The sequence below is a fragment of the Anabrus simplex genome, chromosome 11 (genome assembly GCF_040414725.1).
Source record: "Anabrus simplex isolate iqAnaSimp1 chromosome 11, ASM4041472v1, whole genome shotgun sequence".
Classification (NCBI taxonomy): domain Eukaryota; kingdom Metazoa; phylum Arthropoda; class Insecta; order Orthoptera; family Tettigoniidae; genus Anabrus; species Anabrus simplex.
In genome coordinates this window covers 126,202,803-126,216,111 of record NC_090275.1, presented here as the reverse complement: position 1 = coordinate 126,216,111, position 13,309 = coordinate 126,202,803, and the positions used below count along the sequence as shown (strand labels likewise).

The following is a 13,309-nucleotide window of genomic DNA, read 5'->3' as shown; positions in this document are numbered from 1 at the left end:
TACGGTAGTCTATCCGCTGCTCGAATGCATTTGTTTTGTATTAGTTCCAGCTTATCCAAGTTCGTTATAGCAGTGTAGCCCCAGGCGGGGGCTGCGTACGTTATTATTGGCCTAATAAAACCTTGCTTCGTTGACCCCCTCTCTTTTGTATGCAGAGTCAAGGCCACTGCAGTTCTCTTGCAGAAAAATTGTGTTTCTTTTCACGTCAATTTCTCAATAACCTGTAGGCCAAATAACATGAAATTCTAATATGATGACATCTAATTAATGAGCTTTACGGTGATGTGCTTTAAATTTTGGTATCTCAACTGGTTGTCGAGATATTAAAAATGATCCAGAATATTCCAGGCGAGTCGGTGACACAGCCGATGACGTGTACTCTTCCCTCTCACTTGCTCCGAGCTTCACATTGTCTTGCTAACCTACATGCTGCGATCAGCTGTTCCAAGCCGTGCTGTTTCCAATACTTGATCAAATAATGAGCTATGTCCCAGGAATAAATATCACCTTAGGCATTCCTGGTACAATATAGAACATCAAAATCACCCTAGGCATTCCTGGTACAATATAGAACATCAAAATCACCCTAGGCATTCCTGGTACAATATAGAACATCAAAATGGTGTTTGTGGGGTAGGCCCCTCCAAAATGGCATATGTGGGGTTAGGCTTGCTCTCGTACACAAGCTCGGAATATATAGAACATCAAAATGGCGTCTGTGAGGTTAGGACCCTCCAAAATGGCGCATGTGGGGTTAGGCTTGCTCTCGTACACTAGCTCGGAATATATAGAACATCAAAATGGCGTCTGTGAGGTTAGGACCCTTCAAAATGGCGTCTGTGGGGTTAGGTTTGCTGTCGTACACAAGCTCGGAATATATAGAACACAAAATGGCGTCTGTGAGGTTAGGACCCTCCAAAATGGCGCATGTGGGGTTAGGCTTGCTCTCGTACCCAAAACCCGCCAACCATTTTGCCATACTACTCAACTAGGGGCCAATGACCTCGTGTGCTGACTCAGTGTTTTAGAATCGGCCTTGCCTTACTACTAGGGTGATACCCAGTGTCCGCACGTAGCCTACTCATGTCCAATAAGAGCAAGGGGTGTGCTCAACGCTTAAAGAATGGACGAATTTCCATCTACAGTTTTAGGTTGGTATCCAGCCTTTTGACACGCTATCTAGTGATCAGAAATTGTATACCGGCACGAGTTGTGAGCGTGGAATGTGAGTCAACAGTATAGGGCGAGCGCGCGGCACACGCGACGAGTGTAGAGTGGCTGGGAGGAGAAAGGCGTGCCAGGTGGGACAAACTAGAGAGCTTATTCGGGAACAGTATAATGAAATGAACTGAGAATAATAACAGAGATGGTTGTGCAGAATGCTGGTGAGATAGAAATAGTAAAGGATTTAGAGGAGACAACACCTCTCCTACCCCGTCTGATGTGGACTTCTTTTCCACCAGCGGGACTCGAACCGAATAACGACTTGCCACCAGGCGTACTATAAACAGAAGACCATGTAAAGACTACGACATCGCGCACTGTGTAGCATCAGTTCTCTTCATGTTGTTCTATGTAAATAAGTATGCACTTCATTGAGCTTCGTCGTTCTCCCCGCCATCATGGTAGGTCAGAGAAGTATAACTATTAGTCTTTATTTTAGACAGTATCCGACGAGGGAGGGGATATATAAATGCCCCTCCCCAGAAAAATATAAGTTTTAAATCTTTTAGTTTGTATTCTGTTGTTATGACAAGAATGACAAACATTGGAAAGTTATTCCTATTACTTCTACGGTATACTATCCGTCTTACTAATAAACGGTGTATAACTTTTATACAAAGTTTATACACCGTTTACGCTAAATTCGTTACTAATAAACCGTGCCTCCTGTGTATACATCTGTTATAGTTATTCACTGAATTGCTTATACAGTCCAGGACCCTTGAATAAGCGTTGTACAGCAGCGAGTAGCGGAAAAAAAGAAACGAGTGAGCAGTTTATTTTCGTGGTATTTATTGTCTACAGTAATATAATCGTTGTGAAATATTCGACTTATCCATTTAACATTGAACACACGTTGAAAGAATGGACGATAACGTTGATGATCTTCACGATATTTTTAACCCATACACCATTCAGAGGTTATGGAAGCTAGACATCTTCGTAAAGTAAAACACTTTAAGGAGACGGAATGACAATGAATAACTATAAAAGAAATTATGGTTGGGCGTATTTTTGTGTAATAATGTGTTACAGCTTAATAGACCTTTGATGTTGCGAGTTTATTATACACTATCTGCCCCTACAAAGATCTTTCTCAATTGAGTACCTACCGTATAAAAGGGGACACATTCCTCGACATAAAAAATGGAATAACTTGAAAACCATTCGTAATATGATTTCCATATTTTGTAGTTGAATACGCAGAAATAGAAACTTTTTTGATCAAACCTTTCTTTTAAGCTACAAAACAGTTTTTCCTTTCTCCTGAAAAGTAAGGATTTTGGAATGTGTACACTTTTCAACTCGCCGATTCAATTGCAATTGCTTACGTTTTCCGTACTACCCCAGTTGGGAGCTTTTGATCTTTTCTTAAGCATTCCCATTTCGTTTTTTGGCGTTCATTACACAAGCAAGCTGAAGAAATGTTGATATCAGCATAAGCCAATTTCCAGCTGACTTACTTAGTGTTGCCACTGCCTTTTCGATATGCCGTGCTACTGTGCGACTTTCCGGAAAGTTTTGCTCGTAGATAACCAGCAGAAGCGATCATAAAGGCGGTGAACGTGCGAAATACGTCAGTGAACTGCAGGAAGAGATTCCTACGCCTTGGAACGAGTGTATACGTGCTGTATTGTAATACAATGCGTATACATCGTTTATTAGTAAGAAAAATGTAAAACGCTTATACAGTGTTTATTCACTGTATAACTATACAAGAGTTAAACAACTGTACAAGGACTTTTTATGAGTAAGACGGTATGTGTATTATTCTCGATATACTTATGTGCAGTAACAACATTAATTTCAGTAAATACATGTGTTCTACAATTTTAGTGGGGAGGAACCTATGAAATAAAATCGTCGGTGTGGGGAGTCTACATCCCCTCCCTCACCCCGCGATTTTGCACCCTGGTCTCATCTTCAGTGCAATATTGCCGGATCTACTGATTTTGCAGTATATTTCCTTCTTTTCCAACCGTATACGTATCTACTGCTGTAAATCGAAAAAATAGGCGAATCTGCTGTTCTTTGGGCACTCATAGTGTATTTTTAAAATCTCTCCGTCCTATCCACGTACCCTTCACAGGGAGTGGTGCCGCCATGCTCTTCTATCCTGCGCTAGAAGCGTCGTTTGATGTAGAGACCTGCCAAACACTCCATCATCTGGTCCTTGCACTTTCTCCTCTACGATCAGCTTTTACGTATCTCCAATCCTCCTTCATATGTGGCCAAAATTATCTCAAATACGCCAGGCTAATGAGCCTGTCCTTGCTCTTGGGCTCTTCGTTCGTCCGGTGCTTGGTCCAGCATACCCTTAGAAATCGGCGCTACACCCACATTTCCACCTCTTGAAACTTCTTCCTGCCAGATAGAGGTCTTCTGTCTTCCTAGATGTTCGTCACATTCACCGTCACATGCCGTCTCCTGATGTCTTCAGAGCAGACCCCATTGATTATTATCAGGATTGCAAGTTATGAATCTCATTATAAACCGTACTGGATTTCAGAATATAGAAGTTACAACATTATTTAAAGCACCTTTCCAGGGTATAACCATTATACAGATATTAGAACTAAGACATGCTGCACTTATACTTAGTAAGCATCATCGCCTAGAAAAGGACTTAAACCAAAGATGGGTCAGGGCCCTCTATACGGTTCATATAATATAAAATGTTCCCTAAGGTCTAATATTACATTGATATTAACTAATTTTAACAATTTAAGATCGGTCAATAAGACTATATTGTCTCTAATAGCAGAAGTACCCGTTCTTCGTACAGGTTATCAGAAACTGGCTTTAGTTACTCATACTATCGGTGTGACTGACTTCATTAGATATTTATATCACTGGTGTATTTACTTAAGTACGTAGAAATTATTTGTCACGTTTGGAATTATAGTGTATCTTCTTCTTTTCTTCATGGAGCCTCTAAATATTAGTTCCTAATTTGCGTCGACCTCTAAGATATTTTGCTACCATGTTTTTCCTTCATTCCCACCTAGATATACCTGCTCCCTTCACAAAGCTGGCGGTTTAGTATAAGTATACTTTCGCCAGATAGTACCATAAATATAAATATGATTGAATGTATTTGTTTGATCCGACATTTCGTTACTATTACAAATGATCGAGGAAATACGCGATGCATAAAAGAAACTACAATCATTAAGGAGAATTATAATTCTCAGGGCTTGTCACCCATGTCGCACATCAGTTAATGAATCTGAGTATAAATGTTGAGAATTTGTTTCAACTCATCTTGACAATTGTGTACAGTATATAAGTTGTTTTCATGGTTACAATGATCGTAAAAGTGGACCAAAATATCGGCACTAATAACATCAGTGATCCTCCTAGTAGTATAATACAGGGATTCTGCCGCCGCCCCCGCCTCCGGGGTCCCAGGAGCCTTCTCCTCCTCCTCCTCCTCCCGAGGGGCCTTCCCAGGGGCCCACTCCTCCTCCTCCTCCCGAGGAGCCTTCCCAGGGGCCTGTGCCTCCTCCTCCTCCTCCTCCCGGGAGCCTTCCCAGGGGCCACCTACTCCTCCCGCGGGAAATTTGAATTGGTAAACAAACCCACGTGCTTTTTGACAGCTATCATCGATAACAATGCATCGCTAACCTCAGTACTGCCATCTTAACGGGCCTAAACCTTAGTGGTACCAACTTAACCTAACTAGCGCGAGATTTGAATTGGTAAACAAATCCACGTGCTTTTTTGACAGCTGTCATCCGCCATCTTTAAACCACAGAGCACCATGCTGCCCTCTTTATCGCAGTAGCTGCAAATTCGTCACCTGTCATCCGCAGTGCTGCCATCTTAACGGGCCTAAACTTTAGTGCTACCAACTTAACCTCACTAGCGCGAGATTTGAATCGGTAAACAAATCCACGTGCTTTTTTGACAGCTGTCATCCGCCATATTTAATCCATAGAGCACAGTGCTGCCCTCTTTAGCTACTTACCTTTGAAATGTGGTGGCGGATAATTTGAAAAATGCTTTTTGACAGCAGCCATCTTTAATCCAGAGAGCACCATGCTGCCCGCTTTGTGGCGGTGGCAAATTCCACATGCTCTTGTTTGGAAACAAACTCACGTGCTTTTTTCTGACAGCTGTCATCCGCCATCTTGCATCACAAACCTCAGTGCTGCACTCTTTAGCTATATACCTTTGAAATGTGGTGGCGGCAAATTCTATGTGCTCTTGTTTGGAAACAAAGCCACGTACTTTTTTGACAGCTGTCATCCGCCATCTTTAATCAATAGAGCACTGTGCTGCTATCATGCGGGCAACTTCGTCAGCTGTCATCCGCCATCTTTAATCCACAGAGAACCGTGCTGCCCTCTTTATGACATGTAGTAGCGGGCAATTTGAAAAGTTCTGTTAGCTGTCATCCGCCATCTTTAATCAAGAGAGCACCGTGCTACCATCTTTAGCTAGATACCTTTGAAATGTGGTGGCGGCAAATTGAAAAATTCCACGTGCTCTTGTTTAGTAAACAATCTCACGCGCTTTTTGTCAGCTGTCATCCGCCATCTTACATTGCAAACCTCAGTGCTACACTCTTTAGGTACATACCTTTGAAATATTGTGGCGGATAATTTAAAAAGAAAAATTCTACAGCAGCTATCTCTCGACGCTAATTGCACAAATGGTGGCTATACATGCCTCCTTAAAGGTGCTTATGCAAGATGGCCGCTATACATAGGTTCTTATGAAAAGCCCTTGGGATGCTTGCGCAAGATGGCGATTGCTCTTATGAGGCGGCTTAAGGGTCCTTGCACAAGTTGACTAGAGACGCCCTAAGGATGCTTGCGCAAGATGGCGGACGCAAGATGGCGCCTATACACGACTCCTTATGAGACGCCTTAAGGGTGCTTGCGCAAGATGGCTGCCGCTCTTATGAAGAAAGCTAGCTTAGAGGCTAACGTGTCATGCTAGTTCGATTCATTAAATTTGGGGCTTAAATGCAAAATGTTAAATATCTCGAAAACGGTGCATCGTACAGCAAAACGGACAAAATTTTTCTTCCCAATACCTCGGTTCGCAGTATGAGGAACATGATAGCATAAGAAAAACATAGTCTAATGATGAGATCAACGGTTCGGTTTCTACTTAGGCCCTTTGGCATTCGCTCTGTTTTAGCTTGTATTGAAGCACGTTTTGGTAACATGATCAGGTCTAGCTATGGTAGAGAACATAACGTGCCGTGCAGGTTCGATTCATTAAATTTGGGGCTTAAATGCAAAATGTTAAATATCTCGTAAACGGTGCATCGTAGAGCAAAACGGACAAAATTTTTCTACCAAATACCTAGGTTTGCAGTATCAGGAACATGATAGCATAAGAAAAGCATAGTCTAATGATAAGATCGACGGTTCGATTCCTACTTAGGCCCTTTGGCATTGGCAGCTATCTAATTCTACAAGATGGCGGCTATACATAGCTTCTTATGAGACAGTTTAAGAGCGCTTGCACAAGATGGCTGCTGCTGTTATGAGACGCCCTAGCGGTGCTTGCGCAAGGTAGCAGCGACAAGACGGTGACTATACACAGCTCCTTATGATACGGCCTAGAGGTGCTCACACAAGATGGTGGCTGCTCTGATGAAGGAAGCTAGCTTTGCATCGTGCAGGTATCTTTACAGCACTAAACCTCATACCTTTGAAATGTGGTGGCGGGTAATTTGAAAAATTCTACGTGCGTTTTCTTAACAGCAGCTATCTTTAAACAATAGCGGGTATACATAAGCTGTTAAGACCTCCTCTTATGTCAAGGCATAGCTCTATCGAACGAATTTAAACCTGCCTCGGGATAGCTAGAGTAAGCACGTGCTGCAGTGATGACGTCATTATGCATGTTTAGACTTGCAAATCACAAAAGAAACATAACAAGACTAGAATCGAACACTGCACTCTATGCCGTTAACTTTATCATGTGATCGGAACATTGATTGGAGTGTTTAGGAAAACAACAGATAGGGAATCTGCCACCTGGGCGACTGCCCTAAATGCAGATCAGGTTGGTTGGTTGGTTGGTTGGTTGGTTGGTTGGTTGGTTGGTTGGTTGGTTGGTTGGTTGGTTGGTTGGTTGGTTGGTTGGTTGGTTGGTTGGTTGGTTGGTTGGTTGGTTGGTTGGTTGGTTGGTTGGTTGGTTGGTTGGTTGGTTGGTTGGTTGGTTGGTTGGTTGGTTGGTTGGTTGGTTGGTTGGTTGGTTGGTTGGTTGGTTGGTTGGTTGGTTGGTTGGTTGGTTGGTTGGTTGGTTGGTTGGTTGGTTGGTTGGTTGGTTGGTTGGTTGGTTGGTTGGTTGGTTGGTTGGTTGGTTGGTTGGTTGGTTGGTTGGTTGGTTGGTTGGTTGGTTGGTTGGTTGGTTGGTTGGTTGGTTGGTTGGTTGGTTGGTTGGTTGGTTGGTTGGTTGGTTGGTTGGTTGGTTGGTTGGTTGGTTGGTTGGTTGGTTGGTTGGTTGGTTGGTTGGTTGGTTGGTTGGTTGGTTGGTTGGTTGGTTGGTTGGTTGGTTGGTTGGTTGGTTGGTTGGTTGGTTGGTTGGTTGGTTGGTTGGTTGGTTGGTTGGTTGGTTGGTTGGTTGGTTGGTTGGTTGGTTGGTTGGTTGGTTGGTTGGTTGGTTGGTTGGTTGGTTGGTTGGTTGGTTGGTTGGTTGGTTGGTTGGTTGGTTGGTTGGTTGGTTGGTTGGTTGGTTGGTTGGTTGGTTGGTTGGTTGGTTGGTTGGTTGGTTGGTTGGTTGGTTGGTTGGTTGGTTGGTTGGTTGGTTGGTTGGTTGGTTGGTTGGTTGGTTGGTTGGTTGGTTGGTTGGTTGGTTGGTTGGTTGGTTGGTTGGTTGGACATTTTATATTACACTAGCAGAAATACCCGTTCTTCGTACGGGTTATCAGAAACTGGCTTTAGTTACTCATACTATCGGTGTGACTGACTTCATTAGATATTTATATCACTGGTGTATTTACTTAAGTACGTAAAATTATTTCTCATGTTTGGAATTATAGTGTATCTTCTTCTTTTCTTCATGGGGCCTCTAAATATTAGTTCCTAATTTGCGTCGACCTCTAAGATCTTTTTCTACCATGTTTTTCTTTCATTCCCACCTAGATATACCTCCTCCCTTCACAAATCTGCGGGTTTAGTGTATCATAAATATAAATATTATTGAATGTATTTGTTTGATCCTACATTTCATAACAATTACAAATATGATAAAGGAAATACGCGATGCATAAAAGAAACTACTATAATTATCGAGAATTATAATTCTCAGGGCTTGTCACTCATGTCGCACATCATATAATGAATCTCAGTATAAATGTTGAGAAATATTTTCAAGTCATATTGGTTGTTTTGATGGTTACAATGATCGTAAAAGTGCACCAAAATATCGGTACTAATAACATCAGTGATACTACTACTCCATGATTTGATAGAAAATAGTTTAAACTATAGGTAACAGACTCCGCAAAATGCTGAATCCTAAACCAATACGTAAAAACGGAGGCCCGTCGACAACCGCTGGTCGCTGTACTACGGAGATCTCCGGGGCTATTATTTTTGTACTTAACTCCCTTTCCATCCCCGCCCAAAGGAGTGCTATGAGCGTCTTACACAACAGTTTATTATTTTTTTTTCCAGATAGGAAGTCATATGTGTATCAATTTTGGTTGGCAGCTATGCCCAAACGTACATGCATAATCTAGCTGCTGTAGAATCCTGGAGCTGACGTTGCCATGGTTACGGCCGTTCGTTTCTTTATCTGATTCCTAGAGCAGGGGTAGTGTGGTTCCAACATCTCCGTAACGGATGGTTTTAGGGCCTTCAAACGTGGTTTTCGGGCCCGTAGGGCTTACCTAGTTTTGTTCTTTGCGTCAAGAGGATTAAATTGAGCTTTGTCTCGTCCTTATACGACAAATTCGATATTTTGCCTATATTAACCTATTATTTTTAGATCTACCCCCCCCCCTCCGTGCTCCCCACCTGGAATTGTTTTGAAAATAAAATACAGCCCATGGTTCTCACTCCCAATGTAGCTTTCTATAGGTGAAGAAATTTTTAAAATCGGTTCATTAGTTTTTGAGTCTATTCGTTACAAACAAACAAACAAACAAATTTTTCCTCTTTATAATATTAGTATAGATGAACCGGGTAGAGAGCCCTGACATAGCCGATGATGCTTATTAAGTATAAGTGAAACATGTCCTAGTTCTAACATCTATATAATGGTTATAATATAAGGATTGTTAGGTTTTGAAAAGGGCACCTCTCAGGTGTGGCAAGTTGTTATTTCCCCCCTCCACGTTCACGGATTTTCAAATAACTTGTCAAAAAGCAATGGAAACGGTTACCAGTCGTGTCAGATTGGAAACCCTCCAGCTTATTCCGAACAAATGTTCCCCCTCTTGCCCAAGTTTTTTTCCTGTATTTTGAGTTTATCCCAGTCCTAGCCACGGCCGCTTCCTTCCCCTTTCCTATCCCATCGTCACCATAAGACCTATCGGAAATTAGCAGCCGTTGATAGGTCTCCATGACAGAGGGATATACTTATGGTCATTTGATTTTCGCAAAGGGAAAAGTGATTTTTATAGCCCTTTACTCCTGGATGTTTTAATCAACCAGATCTTTTTTCAGAGTAGGCCTATTTGAGAATTATTTCTTGACTTATTTTATATGGCGTGGCTCAAGCTATATATACTACATTGTATTTACATACGATTAGTTAAGAAATTAAACTTAAATACCGGGCGAGTTGGCCGTGCGCGTAGAGGCGCGCGGCTGTGAGCTTGCATCCGGGAGATAGTAGGTTCGAATCCCACTATCGGCAGCCCTGAAAATGGTTTTCCGTGGTTTCCCATTTTCACACCAGGCAAATGCTGGGGCTGTACCTTAATTAAGGCCACGGCCGCTTCCTTCCCACTCCTAGCCCTTTCCTGTCCCATCGTCGCCATAAGACCTATCTGTGTCGGTGCGACGTAAAGCAACTAGCAAAAAAAAAAAAAAAAAAAAACTTAAATAATAGATTTAGAAATGAAAGAGAAACACTACATGATACTATTCTTGAATCTGTGTGCCATTTACAACATCTCTTTTTAAATACATTTCTATAGTGCGCGAACTTTTTCTTGAGCCCTAGTTCCCATTCAGCACTATGAAGTTCAGGGCTCAAGAAAAGGTTCGCGTACTATACTAGTATGTCTGTAATTACAGCCGGGAGGGAGCACTTGTCGTGCGGTAAACTAGGAACTGCTGTACACGCACGCACATTAATGGTGTCCCGACATAAACAATCAACACTGCCCCACTCCAGTACTGAAAAGGAGGGGAAGGGAGTGAACAGGTAGTGCTGAATACACAGTGTGTGTATTCCGGCGTTATACTGTAACATTGTAATAAGATGGCTCCTATCCTATCACAGGTGAATCGAGGCCGTATTATTGGCATGTGGGAGGCTCACATGGTCCCCCAAGCAATAGCACAAGTAATACAATGCAGTCTTAAGACAGTTTGGAGATGGATGGAAAAATGGCAAGAACGAGGTGAAGAAGGATTGGTAGACCCGATATAACGCAGCTACAAAATATTCCTAACTAGTATAAAATACTGTTCGGTTAAAACCTCCTTTACCTCTTAATACTGTAATTAACAGAGTAGGCTACTTTTTAATTATTTTATGTTAAAATGCTATTTGTTCGGGGCGTCGACCTATAGAGTTCTTTTGCCCCTACTTGCACAACATACCTGCATGTAATGGAATTGCGGAAGTGTTGAATGTGAGAAACGTTGAGGACGACACAAAACGCAGTCCCCAGGCCAGGGATATAGTCATTTACAATTAAACCCCCTGACCCGGCCGGGAATCGAACCCGGGGCGGCCGGACGCGTTGCCCCGTACACCGCGGGGCCGGACGAGTAAGTAACCTAATGCTGTACTTCAATACATCCGCCACTGTGCCCATTTCGATCACAACGAAGTCTTGTAGCGGGCTGTCTGCATGCAGTCCATGTAGCAATGTGTTAAGCGAGAAGGTGAGTCATTGTGCCTTCGACACTACCCCTTCACTCCCTTCCCCCATGTTTTGTACTGGATTGGCCTTCAACACTATCCCTTCACTCTCTCCCCTTCTTTTCAGTACTGGAGTGGGGCAGTGTTGATTGTTTATGTCGGGACACCATTAATATGCACGTCTGTACCATTGCTAATCCTTGGTGTCGAAACCGCGGTTTGTTCGTATCACAAATGTTCATCCGATCATATTTTGTGTCTTCCCCTGAAAATATTAAAAAAATCCACACTTCTAGTTCTTTGCACAAGCAACTGAACATTGAAAATGTTGCTTTACGAAATGTGGAAAAGGGAACTTTTAGGACATGTACCTACATAATATTCATTACTATAAATACATTTTTGTCAGTTGTATTTGAGTTTCGAACTCCATGAACGTGGATGGTATCATGACTCAACATGTGATTTCTCTTGCTGAACACTACATCGAGAGTCGTTCCGTTACCAGTATACGTTAAATGGTGCTTCTCGTGTGATTGTGTAGTGGGAAGTCAAAGTTGAAATCTCCACATAATACAGATCTTCCTTCCTCATTCTTAGATAACATAACCTCAAACCGAAAAATCATTGGTTGACTAACTCTACCACTAGTAACGCTATAATCACATCGTACAGGACCCCTTCAAATCGAACTGGAGACGTTAGTTTTGAGAAACTCAAAAATTTGGCACACACATTTTTTACAAAGGATCGATCTATTTATTGAAATATTTAAGATGAACATCGGATAATAATTGTGGAACAAGTTCATTTTAAAATATTGCCCTTATTACGGGTTTTTCCTGAATAACATTTCTACCGGATATGATTTCCAAAGTTTTCTTTTTCCACTTGATTTCTGTGACGTCAATACTTTAGTCACAATTGAGTGAAACAGCTGAACTTGACGTATCTGCTCAAGTGGCGCCCTGTAGTGTGTGATCTAAGAAACATTTTCAATGTTAAAATAATCAAATCACCATGACTTCGCCAAATACGTACCATTTCTTTAAAAGTCATGAAACGTGTACTGACATCTTTTGTATGTCGAGTACTCGGCAGCAGCTGGCCGGTGCGTCAGTGAAGGCAGATCCAAAAAAATGTATGGTATTTGAAATTAAATGTGTTACAGTCTTTCCCAGTGACCTGCCACAAGGGTTATTTCAGCGATGTGAAATGAGTCCCCTCCTTCCCCTGACTTCAGAAAACTAGGAGCGCGAGACTTGAAACTAGTTTGGAAGGCAAAGAAGAAAAGAAAAAGGCATGCCAGCGCGAGCAGCGCTCAACTGTGCCAACAAACCTGCCGGCGCGCGCTCGGCCGTCAGGTGACCAGTATTCAGCTGCAGGTCGTGGCGACAGGTGCTAGACGGTGAGTGTGTGTGCTCTTTATCTCCCACCATTTTACCAAGTGTTCGGTCAGCTTGATGGAGCACTTTACAGTGCGACGTGTCACCTGGGACTGTATTTACACGTGTTATCAAGAAAATGAACATCTTGTTGGAGTTATTTTACGAATGAGATGCACCTTTCGGTAACTTAAATTGATGTTTTTACAGCTCAGCATGCTTAACATTCATTCATTACCGCAAGGTAAGATTCTCTTTAAAGCTACAGATAAATCGAGTCTGCACTATAATTCACGGAAAATGTATACAATCCTTTTTCCGACACGATTGAAAACACACTCGCGAATCTCCACGATATACCTTCAAACTTCTTTTCTTAGTAGTATTTCTTATGACAGATCAGCAAAGGAAGACGTGCAGATGTAGGCGGTATGGGTATCCACAGGATCTGATCTACCGTACCGTCTGATAAAACATTAAATGCCAGGATCGACTATACATAACACTTTACCAAAAAGAATCCGTGGTAGCTTGTTGGGAGAAGTAGATTTTCAGATTCTTACCCTATTGCTTCTCAAACTTCTTTACCGGGCGAGTTGGCCGTGTGGTTAGGGTCGCGCAGCTGTGAACTTGTATTCGGGGGAGAGTGGGTTCCAACCCCACTGTCGGCAGCCCTCAACATAGTTTTCCGT

The 13,309-nt window shown here is 42.3% G+C and overlaps 1 protein-coding gene across 3 annotated transcripts in view; it reads left to right on the top strand.

The window, feature by feature from the left end:
* LOC136883455 (heme transporter FLVCR2) overlaps positions 1-13,309 on the top strand; it is a 475,112-nt gene that overhangs the window by 75,091 nt on the left and 386,712 nt on the right. Inside the window, exon 1 of one of the 3 annotated variants that reach the window (XM_067155762.2) lies at positions 12,532-12,640. The exons of 1 other annotated variant lie outside the window; for it this stretch is intronic. The gene's annotated coding sequence lies outside the window, so the exon portion shown is untranslated. Of the gene's footprint in view, positions 1-12,531; positions 12,641-12,705; positions 12,803-13,309 lie in introns of those variants that run through there. One more of the 3 variants, XM_067155764.2, reaches the window with a different exon arrangement.